Source organism: Oryzias latipes, chromosome 1 (genome assembly GCF_053564925.1).
Source record: "Oryzias latipes strain Hd-rR chromosome 1, Olatipes_Hd-rR_3.1".
Taxonomy (NCBI): Eukaryota; Metazoa; Chordata; class Actinopteri; order Beloniformes; family Adrianichthyidae; genus Oryzias; species Oryzias latipes.
In genome coordinates, this window is record NC_136237.1 from 5,759,978 (window position 1) to 5,774,637 (window position 14,660).

Here is a 14,660-nt window from a genome sequence, read left to right on the forward strand (position 1 = left end):
TGGATGACGCGTTGCAGCTTGGCCTTGTCTCAGAAACTGTTAAATATTAAATATTTGTGAATAAAATAGAATGGAATTACATGAGTTGCTGTGAGCACAGCTTAATAAATATCAAGTTATTGCACAGTGACCCGGTTAGACAGTCAGGATATTGCACGCATTGTAGTAAAATTAGAGTGAGGTGTGGTTGGTGGACGTATGTGCATTCCGTATGATAATTGCCTGTGGAAAAAAGCTGTTTCTTAGTCTGTTTGTCCTGGTTCTGATGGACCTGTACCTCCTTCCAGAGGGCAGCAGTTCAAACAGAGGGAAAGCAGAATGGGTGGAGTTAGTGGTGATGCTAGTCACTCTGCTGAGGCAGCGAGACTGGTAAATGTCCTTCAGTGAGGGGAGGGGGCAGCCGATGATCCTCTGCGCTGTCTTTACCACTCTCTGGAGACTCTGCCGTTCTGCTTCAGTGCAGTGGGAAAACCACACTGTGATGCCATAGGACAGAATGCTCTCAATGGTTGAGCGGTAGAACGTTACCAGCAGCTCCTGGCTGACGTCGTTCCTCCTAAGTTTTCTCAGGAAGTGCAGGCGTTGCTGGGCCTTCCTGATGACAGTCATGGTGTTGTTAGACCATGTGAGGTCAGCAGAGATGGTGGTGCCCAGGAGGGTGAAGCTGTGGACCCTCTCCACACAGTTTCCATCGATGTAGAGTGGGGGTGGATCTGTTCTGTTTTTTCTGAAGTCCAGGATGATCTCCTTGGTCTTGGTGGTGTTCAGGATGAGGTTATTAGCCTGACACCACCTTGAGAGTTTCAGGACTTCGTCTCTGTAGGCCGTCTCGTCGTCCCCAGAGATCAGCCCCACCACAGTAGTGTCGTCTGCAAACTTCACCACGGTGTTGCTGGTGTGGGCTGGTCTGCAGTCTGCTGTGTACAGTGTATACAGCAGAGGACTCAGCACACATCCCTGTGTGGAGCCTGTGCTCAGCGTCCGGGTGGAGGAGAGGTGGGGGTCAAGTTTGACTGTCTGTGGTCTGTTTGTCAGGAAGTCCTTGATCCACGAGCAGGTGAGTGGGTGGAGTCCTAGTTCAGACAGTTTGTTGACCAGAATGTCAGGAATGATTGTGTTAAAGGCTGAGCTATAGTCCACAAAGAGCATCCTGGCGTAGGTGTCTCTGTGTTCCAGGTGGCTCAGCGCAGTGTGGAGGGTGATGGAAATGGCATCATCCGTTGATCTGTTTGCTTTGTAAGCAAACTGGTGGGGGACGAAGATTGGAGGGAGGGAGTCTTTGATGTGTCCCAGGAGCAGCCGCTCCAGACACTTTGTGATGACAGCAGTGAGTGCAACTGGGCGGAAGTCCGTGAGGAAGGCTGTGGATGAGGACTTTTTGGGTATCGGGATGACAGTGGATGACTTCAGGCAAGCAGGGATGAAAGCCTGAGCTAGCGACAGGTTGAAGATTTTTGTGAAGACCTGGGAGAGTTGATCGGCGCAGGCCCGCAGAACCTTTCCGGGAACTCCATCAGGTCCCGCCGCTTTCCTGGGGTTTACCCTGCTGAACATCCGTGCCATCCGTGCCACGTCCATAAAGGCATTGTTTTTATATTTAGAGCTCTAAGCAACCAAACAGTTGTCTATATAAAAGAGCTTTTACAATTGTGCACTTTTAGCAGGCTGAAAAAATTATCTTTTTAAAATTGCCATTTCAAATTTGGGTTTTAAATTTTGTGTTCCATTTTTCTGTGCTTGTATTGGAAGGATTTGTTATTATTTTGTTTAAAAGTGCTACATATTGTATATACACATAATTTATTTAGAGAAATTTGCTATACGTTGTGTTTTTTGGTTTTGTAGTTTAATTTCATTGGATTTATATTAAGGAAAAGAAGTTGCAGCATTGATTAAAAAAGGATAAAAGAGACATTTACTGTCTAAGTCTTATGTTACATCTGTAGAACTGTACTGAGAGTTGGGTTTTGTTTTGGAGCACATTCATATGTTTTGTTTGTAAAAAAAAAAGATAAAATATTAGGTTAATTGCATTTTACATGACTAGAAAAGCAATGATTATTCATAAAAATCTATGAAAGACATACAAAACAAATGAAAAAGCAGTCTGCCCTCCCTCTTGTGTCTAAACTCTTGTCACCTCACTTCTGGGTTAGTTAGCATATGAACTGGCAGCTGGTGTGTGTGTGTGTGTGTGGGGGGGGGGGGGGTGAAATTTGACTCCAGCAACAGGGATGATTGAGGAGCAGGCTGCAGCATGAGGAAAAGACTTAAGCATGTAAGAGGAAATGACATCCTACAGTTGACCAGTTCATTTTATATCTGTAAAGAATATTCAAGAAGCATTTAGACATGTTCAGCTATATGCGTGTGAAACTTGGTGTGGATATTTGAAGCATAAGTAATTTTAAAACACACTTGTTTGGAGTCCAGACGGAAAAAGCACAGGTTTTGGGATGAATCAGGATTTTTTTAAAATCATCTGTTTCACCTGGACTTCTGAAAAAAATATGGAAGGCAGCAAACACAGATCCCTACATTTAAAAAAATAAATGGTGTTGATATATGATGATTAAGTTATGAAAAAAAATAGGTGTTTGTAGTTTTGCCTAAAAAGACGTTTTCGGACCTTTTTGGATGTAATGCTCTCTAAGATGTCACCTGTAACTTCAATCATTCTGAATTTTTTTAGGAAGCAGTAGCACATAAATGCCTATTAAAGTCTAGTCTTTGGTGCTGATAACCTAAACAGAATTTATGCTAAAAATCTTTGTTCAGTCCAAAATTGCATAGGAAAAAAAGAGGTATGAAGTTTCTCATAGACCCTATTGTGTTACATATCAAAGCTGGAGGTTATTAAAGGCATCTAATTCTGAAATCTCAGCTTCCTGAGACAAACGGCTGATTTATAATAAATTTCTATTATTTGGGTGCACATAATCGACCACTTCCTGTTACGCAGGCACCGTCAGGTGTACACCCATGAAACTTCAGATTATGAGAGAGGACCCTTCTGAGTATCTCCAGTTTTAATTTCATGCACATTGGACAAAGCAATTAGATAAAAATGGGCAGAATGTGCCCAATGCAATAACTAGGTGGCGCTATAGAGCTCGTCCAAGATTGTCATATCCATGGGTTCAGAATAGAAGCTTCATCATATCCATTGAATTTCAGTGAGATTGGACAAGGAATGTGCACGTGAGAGCAACTTTTGTGTGCATGGCGAGATGCCCAACTTTGCCGCTCTGTCACGACCACACCCCCGCATTGAAAGTTATGGTTTTTTGTCAGAGTAAACTTCAATGGCTTTTCAACAGGTGGATGTCATTTTCAGGTGTGTCGGCTCATCCTACTCAGAGCAGTGATGCTCCAAGTAAAACATGTCATTTCCTCTTGCCAGCAGGTGGCGCTACACTTTTTCCAGATTCTTTCACTGCAGATGTGTTTAGAGTCAGACTACAATCATGCATATCAATTTTGGATCAGATTGGAATATGCATGGCTGAGTTATGGCCATTTTTCTTTTCATGGCGTGTTTTCGAAACAACGTCAAATTTCTACGCGCCGCCACGGCCACAAACTTCTGTAAAAACTTAAAAGCTTTGCAATTTAACATCGGACATGTGTATAGTTTACAAAACCAAAGTTTGGAGTCATTATTCACAAATCTCTAGGAGGAGTTCGTTCTAGAAGGAGGCCTGCAAATGTCCAAAATAGAGCAAAAATGACATATTGACCTCAATATATCAGACTTCCTGTGCGAGTGACAGGTGGGTCCTTTCAGACTTTTTTGTAGGTCTCCATCTGAAGAACATGCCCTGTAAAAATCAAGCTTGTACGTTAAAGCGTATGCGGGGCGTCGGGACAAAAGTCACTGTAGGTGGCGCTGTCGAGCCATTTTTGCGCACCCATGCCAATTTCCCATAAAATACGAAATTTTTCACGACTCCTGATGTGTGTGCCAAATTTGGTGAGTTTTGGGGTATGTTAAAGGCCTCAAAAATGCGATTCTTCCGGCAGAAGAAAAATAATAATAATAATTAAAGCTACAAGTAGCATTTAGCGGGCCCGAGCACGTGCCACCGCCTGGCACGAGCGACCGCCCCGTGAGCAACGCCCTGCTCGAGCCATTCTCGTTGTTTTTTCTTGTCCATTCTGGAGCTCCAAGATAATGTTAATATGACAGCAGCCTGTGGGGGGGGGGGGGGGGGGGGGACTGTAATCTGTTTCCTTAAAGGACAAAGACTTATGCATATAGCATGAAAAAAATTCTTAAATCTAAGCCTCGTTTAGACCTGCTCAATTTCTCATCAAGTAGAAGAAGGTTTTTATCAGATTAAGAAACAAGCAATGATGATAATTGCTATTACTGTTCCTAAGAATGAGAACAATAGAACTCATTCAATTTCCACTACAATGTCTAGATGAGTGTCAGCTATGTCTGATAACTTGGCCAATTAGCTGGACCGGGATCTTGCAAAGTGCAGAGGGTTTACGTCCAGTGTGATGAGTCTGTGGACGGCAACAGTACAGCATAGCCTTTGGTGTCCACAAGAGAAGAACTCCTGACACATCTGCCCTAACAGACAACTACAAGAGGAGTTGAAATGTATAACACGGTGAAGGAGTTTTTGTGCAGAAAAAGGTACCATTAGAAAAGCCAGTAGCAGTGACTGCAGACAGGTTTCATCACTCACTGTAAGCTGTAAAGCTGACGCAGACTTTCCAAAATGTCTGCATTACTGCTGCGTCATTCACCAGTAGGCCTTATGTGCAGAAGTGATTGGCTCTGGACACATAATGACTCCTATTGTGAAAATCATAAAAAAAACCTCAGCTGCAAAGCAAAACAGAACAGGATTTTTAAGGTGCTATTGGTGGAGATATCTGCTGAATATGGTGAATATGAATATGGTGAATCTGAACTTGTATTCTTGACTGACATTACTGGAAAACTAAACCACTTGATCTGCGAGCTGCAAGACATTGGCAAAACTATATTTTTTTATTGACCAGCCTGCCTGAGCCAGTGTTTTTCTTGTGGGGATCTTTTCTGCCAGGGCTTTCCAGCTTGGTCAGTGGATGTTGCTGCAGTTGTCTCCCTTGCTGGGACAGCTGGAGTTAAACATAGCAGCCTCACGGCTGTGAAGTGGACCCCGTTGCTGTCCCAGTCTGGGTGGGCACTGTGGTGATGTTCCAATGTTCAGGCTGGCTCCTGGTATGAAGAGATTCCCAATTACCATTTCCTAACCGCAGAGCCAAGGATGTGTTTACATGTTTAGGTCAAAAATGTGATGAACAGCTTCATGTTGTCTATTGATGTAAGTTTAAACCTAAACATGTTTCCCTGTTACTAATCCAGTTGATATGGTTCTCCATCTGTGTCTAGGTGATAGAAAAGCATTTTTTTATATTTAGAGCTCCAAGCAAACAAACAGTTGTCTATATAAGAGCTTTTACAATTGTGGACTTTTAGCAGGTCTCTGAATACATGTGACCAATGTATAATGGATTTTCACAGACTTTGTTTAAAACTGAAGGTGACAGAGACTTTGGAGAAGTGGCTACATTATTCTGGACTTCTTTGTTTCATCCACAGAAGAGTAAAATATGTGATTGATTTTGAAAAGCTGCTGAAAAATGTATCTTTTTAAAATTGCAATTTCTAATTTGGGTTTTACATTTTGTGTTCCATTTTTTGTGATTTTATTAGAAAGATTTGTTATTTATTTGGTGTTTAAAGGTGGTACATATTGTATATACACAATCTTCTTAGAGACATTTGCTATATGTTGTGTTTGTTGTCATTGTAGTTTAATTTTATTGGATGTATTGAAAGGAAATGAAAAGAAGTTGCAGCATTGATTAAAAAAAGCATAAAAGAGACATTTACTGTCTGATGTTACATCTGTAGGAGTGTACTGAGGCTGGGTTTTGTTTTGGAGCACATTCATATGTTTTGTTTGTAAAAAAAAAAAAAAAAAGATAAAATATAAAGTTAATTGTATTTTGGATGAATAAAAAAGCAATGATTAGTGCTAAGGATGTATAAAAGACAAACAAAACAAAGGAAATTGCTGTAATTTAGTGTTGAACTAGGCTTTCTAACTGTTCTACTTTCTGTCTGCCACTCCTGGCTAATTTACATGTGAGCACACAGCCGGGGGTTGGGGGGGGGGGGCTAACTCCACTCCTGCAGCAGGGGAGACTGATGAAAAGCTTGAGGATGTAAGATTGAATAAATAAAATCCTAGAGTTGACCAGTTCATTTTATAAATGTAAATATTTTTTATTTTGGTGCTGATAAACTAAACAGAAGTTATGATAAAAATATTTGCTTGAGTCAAAATGTCCCAAAATTTGCTTTTAGCACAATAGGGTGATTAAGGTGGTTAAATGTTTCTCGTACGTATAGTGCTGCTTTTCAAACGTGGAGCTTTGTAGGACGCATCTAATTCTGAAATCTCAGCTTCCTGAGACAAACGGCTGATTTCCTATAAAGCTTGATTATATGACTGCAACGGAATCGACCACTTCCTGTTTGGCAGTGCCTTACGCAGGCACCGTCAGATGTGCAGCCATGAAACTTGAGATGATGAGAGAAAAGCCTTCTGAGTATCTCCAGTTTTAATTTCATGCACATCGGAAAAAGCACATAGAAAATACAGGGCAGAATGTGCCCCATGCAATAACTAGGTGGCGCTATAGAGCTCGTCCAAAGTTGTCATATCCATGGGTTCAGAATGGAAGCTTCATCATATCCATTGAAATTCAGTGAGATTGGACAAGGAATGTGCACATGAGAGCAACATTTGTCTGCATGGCGAGACGCCCAACTTTGCCGCTCTGTCAAGACCACACCCCGCATTGAAAGTTATGGCTTTTTATCAGAGTAAACTTCAATGGTTTTTCAACAGGTGGAGGTCATTTTGAGGTGTGTCGGCTCATCCTACTTGGAGCAGTGATGCTCCAAGTAAAACATGTCATTTCCTGTTGCCAACAGGTGGCGCTACACCTGTTTCGGATTTTTCGACTGCAGATGTGTTCAAAGTCAGACTACAATCATGCACAACAAATTTGGATCAGATTAGATTATTTATGGCTGAGTAATGGCCATTTTTCTTTTCATGGCGTGATTTCGAAACGACCTCAAATTTTGACGCGCCGCCACGGTCACAAACAACCGTAAAAACTTAAAAGCTTCGCAATTTAATATTGGACATGTGTTTAGTTTACAAAACCAAAGTTTGGAGTCATTGTTCAAAAATCTCTAGGAGGAGTTCGTTCTAGAACGAGGCTTGCAAATGACCAAAATACACCAAAAATGACATATTGACACCAATATAGCAGACTTCCTGTGCAACTGACAGCTTGGTACCAAGAGACTTTTTTGTAGGTTTTCATCTGATGAACATGTCCTGTAAAAATCAAGCTTGTATGTTAAAGAACATGGCGGGGCTCTCAAAAACAAACATGGTAGGTGGCGCTATTGAGCCGTTTTTGTTCACCCATACAAGTGCTGTATATCTAAGTTGGAGATATTTATGAGGCATCTCATTCTGAAATCTCAGCCTCGTGATACAAACGGCTGATTTTTTATGAATTTTTAATTATCTGACTGCAACGCAATCAACCACTTCCTGTTTGGTGGTGGCTTGCGCAGGCACCGTCAGGTGTACACCCATGAAACTTTAGACGATGAGAGAAGACCCTTATGAGTATCTCCTGTTGTAATTTTATGAATGTCGGACAAAGCAAAGAGAAAAGATAGGTCAGAATGTGACATAAAATGTATTTGTCAATATCTAGGTGGCGCTATGGAGTTCGTCCAAGATTGTCATATCCATTGGTTCAGAATGAAAGCCTCATCACCTCTATTGAATTTCAGTGAGATTGGACAAGGAATGTGCACGTGAGAGCAACTTTTGTGTGCATGGCGAGACGCCCAACTTCACCGCTCTGTCACGACCACACCCCCGCATTGAAAGTTATGGCTTTTTATCAGAGTAAACTTCAATGGCTTTTCAACAGGTGGACATCATTTTGAGGTGTGTCGGCTCATCCTACTCGGAGCAGTGATGCTCCAAGTAAAACATGTCATTTCCTTTTGCCAGCAGGTGGCGCTACACCTGTTCTGGATTTTTCCACTTCTGATGTGGTCAGGGTCAGACTACAATCATGCATATCAATTTTGGATCAGATTGGATTTTGCATGGCTGAGTAATGGCCATTTTTCTTTTCATGGCGTGTTTTCAATATGACCTCCATTTTCGACGCGCCGCCACGGTCACAAACATCCGTAAAAACTTAAAAGCTTCGCAATTTAACATCGGACATGTGTTTAGTTTACAAAACCAAAGTTTGGAGTCATTACTCCAAAATCTCTAGGAGGAGTTCGTTCTAGAGCGAGGCCTGCAAATGTCCAAAATGAAGCAAAAATGACATATTGACCTCAATATATCAGACTTCCTGTGCGAGTGACAGGTGGGTCCTTTCAGACTTTTTTGTAGGTCTCCATCTGAAGAACATGCCCTGTAAAATTCAAGCTTGTACGTTAAAGCGTATGCGGGGCGTCGGGACAAAAGTCACTGTAGGTGGCGCTATCGAGCCGTTTTTGTGCGCCCATGCCAATCTCCTATAAAATACGAAATTTTTCGCGACTCCTGATGTGTGTGCCAAATTTGGTGAGTTTTGGGGTATGTTAAAGGCCTCAAAAAGGCGACTCTTCCGGTAGAATAATAATAATAATAATAATAATAATAAACATTCGAATTACAATAGGGTCCTTGCACTCCGTGCTCGGGCCCTAATTAAAGCTACAAGTAGCATTTAGCGGGCCCGAGCACGTGCGACCGCCTGGCACGAGCGACCGCCCCGTGAGCAACGCCCTGCTCGAGCAATTCTCGTCGTTTTTTCTTGTCCATTCTGGAGCTCCAAGCTATTGTTAATACGACAGCAGCCTGGGGGGGGGGGGCTGTAATCTGTTGCCTTAAGGGACAAAGACTTTTGCATATAGCATGAAAAAAATTCAAGCAATGATGATAATTGCTATCACTGTCCCTAAGGATGAGAACAATAGAACTCATTCAATTTCCACTACAATGTCTAGATGAGTGTCAGCTATGTCTGATAACTTGGCCAATTAGCTGGACCGGGATCTTGCAAAGTGCAGGTGGTTAACGTCCAGTGTGATGAGTCTGTGGACGGCAACAGTACAGCATAGCTTTTGGTTTCCACAAGAGAAGAACTCCTGACACATCTGCCCTAACAGACAACTACAAGAGGAGTTGAAATGTATAACACGGTGAAGGAGTTTTTGTGCAGAAAAAGGTACAATTAGAAAAGCTGGTAGCAGTGACTGCAGATGGGACTCCTGCTATGATCAATAGACAAACAGGTTTCATCACTCACTGTAAAGCTGACCCAGACTTTCCAAAATGTCTGCATTACTGCTGCGTCATTCACCAGCAGGCCTTATGTGCAGAAGTGATTGGCTCTGGACATATAATGACTCTTATTCTGAAAATCGTAAACAACCTCAGCTGCAAAGCAAAACAGCACAGGATTTTTAAGGTGCTATTGGAGGAGATGTCTGTTGAATATGGTGAATATGAACATTGTGAATCTGAACTTGCATTCTTGACTGACATTACTGGAAAACTAAACCACTTGATCTGCGAGCTGCAAGACAATGGCAAAACTATTTTTTTTTGACCAGCCTGCCTGAGCCAGTGTTTTTCTTGTGGGGATCTTTTCTGCCAGGGCTTGTCAGCTTGGTCAGTGGATGTTGCTGCAGTTGTCTACCTTGCTGGGACAGCTGGAGTTAAACACAGCAGCTCACGGCTCTGAAGTGGACCCCGTTGCTGTCCCAGTCTGGATGGGCACTGTGGCGATGTTCCAATGGCCAGGCTGGCTCCTGGTATAAAGAGATTCCCAAATACCATTTCCTAACCGCAGAGCCAAGGATGTGTTTACATGTTTAGGTCAAAAATGTGATGGACAGCTTCATGTTGTCTAAACATGCCACCCTGTTATTAATCCAGTTGATATGGTTCTCCATCTGTGTCTAGGTGATAGAAAAGCATTTTTTTATATTTAGAGCTCTAAGCAAACAAACAGTTGTCTATATAAAAGAGCTTTTACAATTGTGCACTTTTAGCAGGTCTCTGAGTTCATGTGACCAATGTATGGTGGATTTTCACAGACCTTGTTTAAAACTGAAGGTGAGAGAGACTTAGAGAAATGGCTTCATTGTTCTGGAGTTCTTTGTTTCATCCACAGAAGTGTAGAATTGGTGATTGATTTTGAAAAGCTGCTGAAAAAAGTATCTTTTTCAAATTGCAATTTCTAACTTGGGTTTTACATTTTGTGTTCCATTTTTTGTGCTTTAATTGGGAAGCATTTGTTATTTGTTTGGTGTTTTTAAGGTTCTGCAAATATACACATCATTTTTTAGAGACATTTGTTATCAGTTGTGTTTGTTGATTTGTAGTTTAATTTCATTGGATGTATAGATGTCGTGTGGGGGGGAGGCTCGAGAGCAGGTAGGACCCAGGCGCAGAGACGGGAGGCAAACGGGTTCAGGGCAAGTGGGTTTATTTAACTAACAAAAAGCGCTGCAGAGCAGGATGACAAAACTAAAAACAAAAACTTACTGTGGCATGGCAAGGGACATGGACGCCAGACAAGAAGACGTGATCAACATGAGCAGAAGTTAATGGACCAGCACAGGAGGAAGGCAGAGACAAGACTTATATACAGACAGGGCAGACAAGACACAGGTGAACACGATTAGGGCAGATGGGGACCAAAGGAAGTAAAACTCAAGAAACATGACAAGACAGGAAACCTTTCAAAATAAAACAGGAAACAGAACCAAACAAGACAGAACAAGAACTAAAGCGAAAAAAAAGACAACAAACTGAAACCATGACAATAGAAAGGAAAAGAAGTTCAAACATTGATTATAAAAAAGGATATAAGAGATAAAAAAAAAAGAAAAAGGAAAAGAAAAAAGATAAAATATTGATTTAATTGCATTTTGAATGAATAAAAAACAATGATTAATAGAATCAGAATCAGAATCAGGAATCAGAAAAAGTTTTATTGCCAGGTTCAGTAGAGCGCACTTTACAAAACGAGGAATTTGACTTGGTGTATAGTGCAATTAAGAATAAGTTAAAAATTAAGTTAACAACAACAACACACTATATACAGTAGAGTAAGGTGAATTAAAGTGGGAGCACAGATGGGCTGGGATGGTGGGGCCTGTAAGTGGCACCGACAGTCCTTTGGTGGGCGGGGGGTGGAGGGGGGGTCACCTGGGGGAGTTGGGGTTCTGTTCAGCAGGCTGGCTGCAGTGGGGAAGAAGCTGTTCTTGTGGCGCGAGGTCCTGGTCCTGATGGACCGGAGCCTCTTGCCAGAAGGGAGGGGCCGAAAGAGATTATGTCCTGGATGAGAGGGGTTGGCTACAATCCTGGCTGCCCGCCTCCAGGTCCTGGAGATGTGCAGCTCCTGGAGAGACGGGAGGTGGCAGCCGATCACCTTCTCTGCTGAGTGGATGACGCGTTGCAGCTTGGCCTTGTCTCTGGCCGTGGCCGCAGCGAACCAGACTGTGATGGAGGACGTGAGGGTGGATTCGATGATGGCGGTGTAAAAGTCTACCAGCATCTTTTCAGGGAGGTGAAACTTCTTCAGCTGCCTCAGGAAGTACATCCTCTGCTGGACCTTCTTAGTGATGGAGCTGATGTTCTGCTCCCACTTGAGGTCCTGGCTGATGATGGTTCCCAGGAAGCAGAAGGACTCCACAGAGGTCACCGGGGAGTCACAGAGGATGACAGGGGGGAGGGGGGCTGGGGCCTTCCTGAAGTCCACTGTCATCTCCACTGTCTTCAGAGCATTAAGCTCCAGGTTGTTAGCGCTGCACTATGACACCAGCCTGGCTATTTAACTCCTGTAGGCCGACTCATCTCCGTCAGAGATGAGGCCGATGAGTGTGGTGTCGTCAGCAAACTTCAGGAGTTTGACAGACAGGTGACCAGCTGTGCAGCTGTTTGTGTACAGGGAGAGTAACAGGGGTGAAAGGACACAGCCCTGGGGGGATCCGGTGCTTGTGGTCCGAGTATCTGAGACGAGCTTCCCCAGCCTCACATACTGCTGTCTGTCCGTCAGGAAGTCTGTGATCCACCTGCAGGTGGAGTCAGGCACATTCATCTTGGAGAGTTTTTAATACTAAAGATGTATGAAAGACATACCGAAAAAATATGTCTTTCAGTGTTTAACTGGCTGTCTTTGGATTATGCATGCCTGAGTAATGGCCATTCTTACTTCTCATCTCTCTGTTCACTGCTTGCTAATTTACATAGCAGGGGTCCCAGCAGGAGGGGGCAGGGTTGTAACACGACTCCTTCAGCAGAGCCAGGCTGAGAGAGGCTTTGACATGTAAGATGTTAGATGTTAGAATGCCAGATGTTAGAATGACCAGTTCATTTTATATCTATGAAAATATTCAGGTAGCTATGGGACATGTTTAGCTATAGGTCTGTGAAAATTGGTGTCGATTGTTGAAACATAAGTTACCATAAAAAAATGTTTGTTTGGAGTCTAGACAGATTTAACACAGGTTTTTGGATGAAAAAGGATTTTTTATAAATCATCTGTTACACTTTTAAGTCTGAAAAAAATATGGAAGGCAGCAAACACAGATCCCTACCGTTTTTAATTTTTTTGTGCTGATATTTGAAAGATAAGTTATGCAAAAAAATAGGTGTTTGCAGTTTTGCCTAAAAAGACGTTTTCGGACCTTTTTGGATGAAATGTTGAATAAAAGTTCACCTGTAACTTCAATAATTCTGAATTTTTTTAGGAAGCAGTAGAACATAAATGCCTATGAAAGTTGAATTCTTGGTGCTGATAACCTAAACATAATTTATGCTAAAAATCTTTGTTCAGTCCAAAATTTCATTAAAAAAATCAAGTGATGAAGTTTCTCGTAGACCCTATAGTGTTACATATCAAAGCTGGAGGTTATTAAAGGCATCTAATTCTGAAATCTCAGCTTCCTGAGACAAACGGCTGATTTATAATAAATTTCTATTATTTGGGTGCACATAATCGACCACTTCCTGTTACGCAGGCACCGTCAGGTGTACACCCATGAAACTTTACATGATGAGAGAAGACCCTTCTGAGTATCTCCAGTTTTAATTTCATGCACATCGGACAAAGCAAAGAGAAAATACAGGGCAGAATGTGCCCCATGCAATAACTAGGTGGCGCTATAGAGCTCGTCCAAGATTGTCATATCCATGGGTTCAGAATAGAAGCTTCATCATATCCATTGAATTTCAGTGAGATTGGCCAAGGAATGTGCACGTGAGAGCAACTTTTGTGTGCATAGCGAGATGCCCAACTTTGCCGCTCTGTCACGACCACACCCCCGCATTGAAAGTTATGGTTTTTTGTCAGAGTAAACTTCAATGGCTTTTCAACAGGTGGACGTCATTTTCAGGTGTGTCGGCTCATCCTACTCGGAGTAGTGATGCTCCAAGTAAAACATGTCATTTCCTCTTGCCAGCAGGTGGCGCTACACTTTTTCCAGTTTTTTTCACTGCAGATGTGTTCAGAGTCAGACTACAATCATGTATATCAATTTTGGATCAGATTGGATTTTGCATGGCTGAGTAATGGCCATTTTTCTTTTCATGGCGTGTTTTCGAAACAACCTCCAATTTTGACGCGCCGCCATGGTCACAAACATCCATAAAAACTTAAAAGCTTCGCAATTTAACATCGGACATGTGTCTAGTTTACACAACCAAAGTTTGAAGTCATTACTCCAAAATCTCTAGGAGGAGTTCGTTCTAGAGCGAGGCCTGCAAATGTCCAAAATGAAGCAAAAATGACATATTGACCTCAATATATCAGACTTCCTGTGCGAGTGACAGGTGGGTCCTTTCAGACTTTTTTGTAAGTCTCCATCTGAAGAACATGCCCTGTAAAAATCAAGCTTGTACGTTAAAGCGTATGCGGGGCGTCGGGACAAAAGTCACTGTAGGTGGCGCTATCGAGCCGTTTTTGTGCGCCCATGCCAATCTCCTATAAAATACGAAATTTTTCGCGACTCCTGATGTGTGTGCCAAATTTGGTGAGTTTTGGGGTATGTTAAAGGCCTCAAAAAGGCGACTCTTCCGGTAGAATAATAATAATAATAATAATAATAATAAACATTCGAATTACAATAGGGTCCTTGCACTCCGTGCTCGGGCCCTAATAATAAACCTAACAGATACAATAGGGTCCTTGCACTCCGTGCTCGGGCCCTAATAATAAACCTAACAGATACAATAGGGTCCTTGCACTCCGTGCTCGGGCCCTAATAATAATAAACATTCGAATTACAATAGGGTCCTTGCACTCCGTGCTCGGGCCCTAATAATAATAAACCTAACAGATACAATAGGGTCCTTGCACTCCGTGCTCGGGCCCTAATAAACCTAACAGATACAATAGGGTCCTTGCACTCCGTGCTCGGGCCCTAATAAACCTAACAGATACAATAGGGTCCTTGCACTCCGTGCTCGGGCCCTAATAATAACTCTAACAGATACAATAGGGTCCTTGCACTCCGTGCTCGGGCCCTAATAATAATAATAACT